We start from the raw sequence: 7,942 nt of genomic DNA, 5'->3' as shown, positions 1-7,942 counted from the left end.
AAACGTGGTCGGAAGACTAAATACTGACAATACCACAAAACAAGACAATAAACTTGCCGTATTATTTTTTATAGTAAGACTTTAAAATATGATATTTCAAAACTTAAAAAAAAACATATATTAATTTGATTATAACTATAAACGGTGTGGATATTGTTATTGTTCATCAGCGATCGAAAGTTAATTATAAGAGGCGCATTTAATCAATTATAAAACAAAGCCATAAAAAACGGAGTACATTACAATCGTTAAATGTTGTGGTAATATTATTTTCCATAGAATGAATTTTCGTTTCGTTTCCATTGAATTACAATATTAATAAATTTTAATATACAAATGGAAATAAAACCTGCATCTTGTGCAAATGTAACTGTCTTTGCATGTATATTGAAATCTCTTAACAAGTAATAAGGACTGAAACATGTAACACTCTAGCATTTTATGATAAATATATACATTTATTTAATTTATTTTACGCAAATATTGTTTATCAATTGTGATTGTGTTACGTGCACTGCAAGAACGTACAATCTTTACCTTAAATTGCCGAGTTTACATTTGCCGGTACCCGCGTTAAATACATCAATTGTGTAGCAGTAATATTGCACATAATTTTTAATTTAAAGTTATAAAGCACTGTATTATTATGATTAAATTGGCTAACATATATACACATATTCCTGTTAATCCGTTTCGGACAAATATCTATTTTTTTAATATGTTAAATTAGTTATCGAAGCAAATGTTACGTATTTTGGCTTCAATATTTGGCTTGCTCAATATGACTGCTCAATATGCCAAGAGATGACATGGAGGTATCATAAAGTCTGCCAAATGTGGTCTATGCAGGGACCCAATTAAAGTATAGGTCCCTATGTTTATGACACCGGAATGTTTTCTGTGTAATTGTCTGGGCAGTCTCCGATCATAACGAGATAATATGCCTGTGACGAACAACGGTGCAATTAAACACCAGGTTAGAAAAGCTGAAACAAAAGTGTCAAAATTGGTGTGCACAATTAAATAAAACAATTAGATTTATGAATTTATTTGTTGTGTAACAAGGTAAGTTTGTACAGATATATTAAGGTTAAAATCAGTTACTATGTGTTGCGAACAAAAAGCGATCTATTTGTTGTTTGTTTTCATCCTTATTTGTGTTCTTTCATTAAATTTAATTTATTCTAAAATAATTTCCATTTCTGAAATTTTGTATCTAAAATGAACGTGAAGATGCGTTAAGTAGAGATTTTTGTAGTATCCACATACTGAGCTCGTAGATAGTGTTCCACTCAAGAGCTAGTTTTTAGTAAAAACAAATAATTACAATATAATCGTTCCAAAAATGAATTTCCACGCATGCTATGTTTTATTCAGACATAAATAGTAAAATTATATTTGATACAGTTCATGATTATCAATAAAAACGATGATTATGTCAACCTTCTCTATATGCGCTTATATGAATTCCACCTCTTTTTGCCAACCAGTGGGCGGAGTCTTAACTTTGAGGGGTGCGTGTGACGTCACGCGTTAACTCGTCATGGCTGTTAAGTTCCAACCTACGCACAGAGATTTGACTGGAACGACAACTCTGCGTGGAGATTGGTAAAATTCATGTCAGTAACCTAATAGTAGTCTACCTTGGAGTCGTCTCGGCGTTAAATGCAGACAGAGCAAGTAATACACAGTGTGACTATATGTCAGAATAATGTTCGTTGCCACACATTATCCATGATTATCACTATCGGGGCAGTGTGAAGAATACGATTGCACTATAAAGATACAAGGGTATCATGCCTAATTATTTACCATTCAACATATTATTATTTTTATTACTCCACCTCATGCTTTTATAAGTTTAACAAAGCGTTGTAGTTTACATTTCTCAATTATTTGGCAATTGGTTCCTTGCTATACATAAAACAACGCATCTGTGTATTGCTGTCGCCACGAAAACGCATGCGTTTATCATAAGGTTCGCGGAAAAAGAGTTTATATTTAAATAGTTTTACTATTGAGCAGACGAAGTATATATGTATATCGATCAAACCCCTCGGGCTATCGCCCTCGTTGTTCACCGCAATATCCAACATACTCATTAATACTCATTAAATCAATAAACCCGTCACACAACTTAGTTTACGCTATGCGGTCCTTGACTTTATCACTTGGTAGAATGGTTAACTTTATATCTCATATGATATATTGTATATATACAGCCATGACACGTAACATATGTGATGATAAGATCGGGCGATTATATCTTATAACATTTTCAAACAATATCAGTTTCAAGTAAAAGGTTGTTGTTAGTTAATGGTCATAGTCGAATGATACTCGACTAATTGAAAGCATTGGGATGAGTCGACTTGGGTATCCGAAGATCGTTAAAGGCATAATACATTATGTTTGTATGTACACTAAATACTTGTAATCCGAAATACCCAGGAAATGTGTTTTTAGGTTATCCGACTAACACTATATCACTGAAAAACACACGGCATAAATACAAATACAAACAAACTAAAAACGACCAAATAAAATTGTATATGCCTTTTAAAGTGACTTATTCACAGATTTTGTTTTAAATACAGTTAAACTTTAACATGAACTGGAGTACGAGAATGTGTTATTGAAAGTCTCTAGTTATTTGGGGCTCAATATTATATTTCCTGATCCTAATCCGATATCGGAAAAAATAACTAACATGTCAGAGAAATTTTACAAGTTTATTGCGTGAATATTTTACAAAATTATAGCACATTACATAAAAAGATGGAGAAGCACAGTACATATAAGCAGGGAAATTACATAATGAATATAAATATTTGTACAGCGAGAATTTTGACATAATTTAAACAACAATCATGCAATAATGCACTGAATACAAGTTCAGCTGATATAAATTGATATTCATTATACTTGAGGACTGTTTCAAGGTGGTGCTCTCGGTTTAAATAATTTTATGTTTGTTGTTGGTGCTCTAAAAAAGAAGTGGATAAAAACAAGATTTTCTCTTCTCATAGAGTCTTTGGTTTTGGTGTTTAATTGTTAGCTATTCGAATTGACTCGTGTTAAAAACAGAACACAAATAGTTTTTTTGTTCAAATGAACCACAATGGTTTCTTGTGCAACAATAGTCATGTACAAAAACAATTAAAACGTTATGATATTTCAGAAAATAATCTTGGTTACATGTAAGTATAAACGGACAAATATATATACAAATACAACTATGCACATGCATATGCATTTAACGACACTCCATAAAACAAAAACAAATACATGCATGTAAGAGTTAGATACAAAGGTGAGGCTCTTGAGTTAAGATACATGAAAACCTAGTGATTACGCATACAAGCAAACATAGTTGGCCTTTTTTATAAAAGAACCTGTCTTTGTTATGTTTTATGGGTCACACAATACAATAAAACTAAATAATTAAATTAAACGACTTAAACCTAGCAAGGGGAAAACAAAATTTGAAATGTTCAATGGAGAAGTTGATATTTTAGTTTAATAAGACTATGAAAGGATACGAACTATATACAGTATTATCTGTTTATAGTATTCTGATTTATAAGTAACGTTTATATGTTAGAGAAAACAGCCGACACAATTAATTAGCAACAATTCGGTTTAAATTACAGACTGTGTAATTGGACGAGAATACAATCAAAGTTATATTTAAAAAAAAAAGAATAAGTAAGATACAATAAAATTACAATAAAAAAGAGCATCCGTTGTCAAACTATTCCAGAAGTGAATAAAATTAAATCAGTAACATATCAGTTGTATCTGTGTATTTTTAACAGATCAATAACTTGAAAAATGTTTTGCCATTATTGAAAGGAAACATAGCTAAAATTGAGTCGATCAAAATACATTTAAACCAACAAACGGACAATTATTGCTTTCTTTTTAAACACCATTTATTAAATGCATACTCAATTATTAATATTTACGAAAAAGCATAATGGAGGGAAATTGTATGTTTGAATAAGTAACACACATTTTACATAAACATATATTGTTATTTAATGATATAATAACTAAATAAAAAAAGCATACACGATCAGTGTCACAATTTTTATGCATTACACGTTTACACAATTATAATCAAGAAACGTGGCCCCTTACATAATTTTGCAAACTCTTTTGCGCGGGAGTTAAATGTAAGATAACTCATTTGCGCGCTCTAGTGTTCAGTCACCCTTGTCGGTCACTCTGCCACCGAAATAGATATAGAGGAGGGTAACAAATGTATTAATTATATCAGTTTATGTGTTATACTGTCTCGTTCAAATGGAAAGTAAGCGCTAAAATTGATACACAGAGTACGAAAAAAATCTTAAAGTATTAATTACTTTGTTTACTGTGTGAAATCAGCAAAAATCGTTGTATTTTTAACAGATCAATAACTTGAAAAATGTTTTGCCATTATTGAAAGGAAACATAGCTAAAATTTAGTCGATCAAAATACATTTAAACCAACAAACGGACAATTATTGCTTTCTTTTTAAACATCATTTATTAAATGCATACTCAATTATTTATATTTACGAAAAAGCATAATGGAGGGAAATTGTATGTTTGAATAAGTAACACACATTTTACATTAACATATATTGTTATTTAATGATATAATAACTAAATAAAAAAAGCATACACAATCAGTGTCACAATTTTTATGCATTACACGTTTACACAATTATAATCAAGAAACGTGGCCCCTTACATAATTTTGCAAACTCTTTTGCGCGGGAGTTAAATGTAAGATAACTCATTTGCGCGCTCTAGTGTTCAGTCACCCTTGTCGGTCACTCTGCCACCGAAATAGAAATAGAGGAGGGTAACAAATGTATTAATTATATCAGTTTATGTGTTATACTGTCTCGTTCAAATGGAAAGTAAGCGCTAAAATTGATACACAGAGTACGAAAAAAAATCTTAAAGTATTAATTACTTTGTTTACTGTGTGAAATCAGCAAAAATCGTTGCAAATAGATACTTTCTTACACATAAGGTAACAGACTGAATGGCTATTTATTTAATGTCTATGTTCCATGGTGTCGAATCATATAAGAGTTATAATATCAAAGATCCGGGATGGATGTTTATGTTCCATAGTATCGAATCATATAAGAGTTATAATATCAAAGATCCGGGGCTGTTGGTCATTTGTTGACAAGTTTCGTTTAAGCTATTCTTGTAAAGGGGGTATTGGCATACTATACAAAATATAAAATACCATTTTTAACAAACAAATACATTACTGTTCACAATAAATTTTTACACATACCAACAATTACATACATACGCTTGTTTTAAACCTTTTTATGCCACGAAAGAATGAATTAATACCGTAAAACAAATTGTTATTAAGCATAACTTAAACAATATAAGGGCACAAATGAATAGATCCGCACAGATAAAAAATTTCATTAAAGTATTTTTACAAATGCCTGGATATATTCAAATATAATCAAATCAAACGGGTTTTTGTTTAATCTTGAAGCAACGACCTCTAGATCAAATGATAGATGCGAGGAAAATAAAATAAGTTTATACGAGGCGCCGTCTAAACGTTCATGGACAGGTTTTGTAAATTAATATGAACTTAAAGCATTTGCATAACATTACACAGACATAAAACAGTAGAAGTTTAACAAATTTGCAAACTTACATCCGATTATAGCATCATCATATCTTTTTTTCATAGTTTATTATAATCTCATCCAATATTTACAATGTTCACAATGCATATATAAAACATAAAGCTATATATAAAATATTGGCCATTCATAAAATGTATTGTAAGAGATTTATTAAACGCTTCTCAATGTACTTTACATGACTATCATGATTATACATGGTAAAAACTACATTATCCAAGGTGCCTGAACCACGTGACTTTTTCGGCTATGTGTGGGACAATCGGATGTAAACAAAACGTCGCTTCAGGTAACGTTTTTGATAATTTCTTCATTATTTCAAAACCATTTAAAAAAACAACAAAGACGAGTGCCCGGTCATTGTCAAAAGACACAACATTGGTAAGTTTGCGCTAAATTAATTAAGTAATTTTTCCAAAAAGTGCAACCGCGTGCTTGAAAACACACGAAGTGAAATGCTATGTGTGGTATATTTTTTATTCGATCAACAAAAACGTTGATAACAATGTTGTCGATGGTTTAAAAAATAGGGCGGACATTGTAATTCTTCATAGAGAAGCTACATACATTGTATGTTTGCGCAAATACATCTGATTCGGAGTGTGTGTATGAAAATGTAATGATGCTATATGTGGGACAATTTTTTTTAAATGCTATGTGTGGTATACAAACTAAACTAGAGAATCGAAAGATTGACATTAACGTCAATAAAATTTAAAGTCTGTCTGAATAACAAAAGTTGGTCAATAAACATTGTTGGTAGTGTTTTGCGCCTTAAATATGATAATCCTACGTTCATGTTACTCAAATGGTCATGATTGTCGATAACTTATATTCATATTTCGTTTACTTTTAGACTGCCATTTGTTTGCGAACAGTGTGGCAGAGGTCAAAACACGGTCGGGGATCTCCTAACACAAAGCCACCCACGCACGGACAGGAAAATAGATCTGTTGGGCAAACTTTTTCTTATTGTTTCTATAAAATTGATTGTTACAAAATGTTGAATTTTCAGTGAATTGTTACTTCCAACTAATGTACTTGTTTAAGTCATTTATTATGTTGTCGTACAATTGATCTACATATTTTATGTTTTGTTCAAACCAATGTTTATAGAAAAACGTTTTCTTGTTAGTAGTTATATCTTTATTGTCCCATAAAATGATTGTACTGTTTATTTTGGTTTCTAAATTATGAGTAACTTTGCACCATGCCGATAGAACATTCGATAGAAATATGTTTTTGGTTGAAATTTCATCTTAGATATTACTGTCGATATTACATTCAAAAAGTAACGAGTCACCATATGTTTTTAGAATTGTCTGGTAGAATACTTTCCATTTACTCTTATTAGTATTATCTAAATATCTTGTAACCCAACTGCATTTGATTGCATTCAGGAATGTCCGTTAGTCTGATACCTCCATTTTCTACTGGTTGAATAAATTGAGTTCGCTTAATTTTATTAGGTTTACCGTCCCATATGAAATGAAATATTTTTGATTTTATATCGTCAATAATATCATTTGGTGGGTTTGGGAGAACTGTTAGTGTGTAAATTAATTTAGGGAGCGCAAACGTTTTCAACACTGTGTTTTTTCCGATTAGTGTTAGTTTACGATGCTGCCATGATTTTAAACAATTTTGTAATTTTTGTAATTTAGGCAATATGTTTTTTTAGAACTTGCATTGTTTGTAAAGGTTATTCCTAACGTTGTTGCTTCAACTGATGTTCAGTTGAATTTCATTTCTTTTTTAAGTTGAATATTACTTTGTTAAAATTTACCTACTCGTAGCACAGTGCATTTACTTTTGTTTAGTTTAAGACCCGATGCCATTCCAAAAAGGGTTAGTGATTCTATAAGATTATTGAATGAGTCACAACTGTCATTTAAAAAGTAAGTTGCATCGTCAGCAAATAGGTACTGTTTAATTTCTTCGTCAGGTTCTAGCGATATTCCCTTTATATTTTTATTTGATTGGATATAATGTGATAGATACTCGATGCAAATAATAAATAGCGAGGATGAAAGTTGACATCCTTGTCTTATCCCTCGTTCGATGTTGAAACTGTTTGAGAAGAAGCCATTGTTAATAATTATGCTGTTAATATCGGTATAAAATAGTTTGACCCATTTTATTAGACTTTCACCAACAGTAATATTTTCTAAGCAAGAGAGCATAAACGAATGTTCTAGTGAATCGAAAGCCTTTTCGAAGTCTGCAAAGAAAATGAGGCCAGAATTGGTTGTAATAATTTATGC

At 30.9% G+C, this 7,942-nt stretch overlaps 1 long non-coding RNA gene across 1 annotated transcript; it reads right to left on the bottom strand.

Moving 5' to 3' along the window:
- Nucleotides 1–2,718: 2,718 nt before the first annotated feature.
- Nucleotides 2,719–7,818, bottom strand: LOC127853048 (uncharacterized). Its single transcript, XR_008036412.1, has 2 exons — nt 4,756–7,818; nt 2,719–4,156 (listed from the first exon to the last, which is right to left on the bottom strand). It is a non-coding gene; the product is annotated as an uncharacterized LOC127853048 (long non-coding RNA).
- Nucleotides 7,819–7,942: the final 124 nt, after the last annotated feature.

The sequence above is a fragment of the Dreissena polymorpha genome, chromosome 12 (assembly GCF_020536995.1).
Source record: "Dreissena polymorpha isolate Duluth1 chromosome 12, UMN_Dpol_1.0, whole genome shotgun sequence".
Classification (NCBI taxonomy): Eukaryota; Metazoa; Mollusca; class Bivalvia; order Myida; family Dreissenidae; genus Dreissena; species Dreissena polymorpha.
Note: the sequence above shows the minus strand (reverse complement) of the source record. Positions and strands in the feature narration are given on the sequence as shown.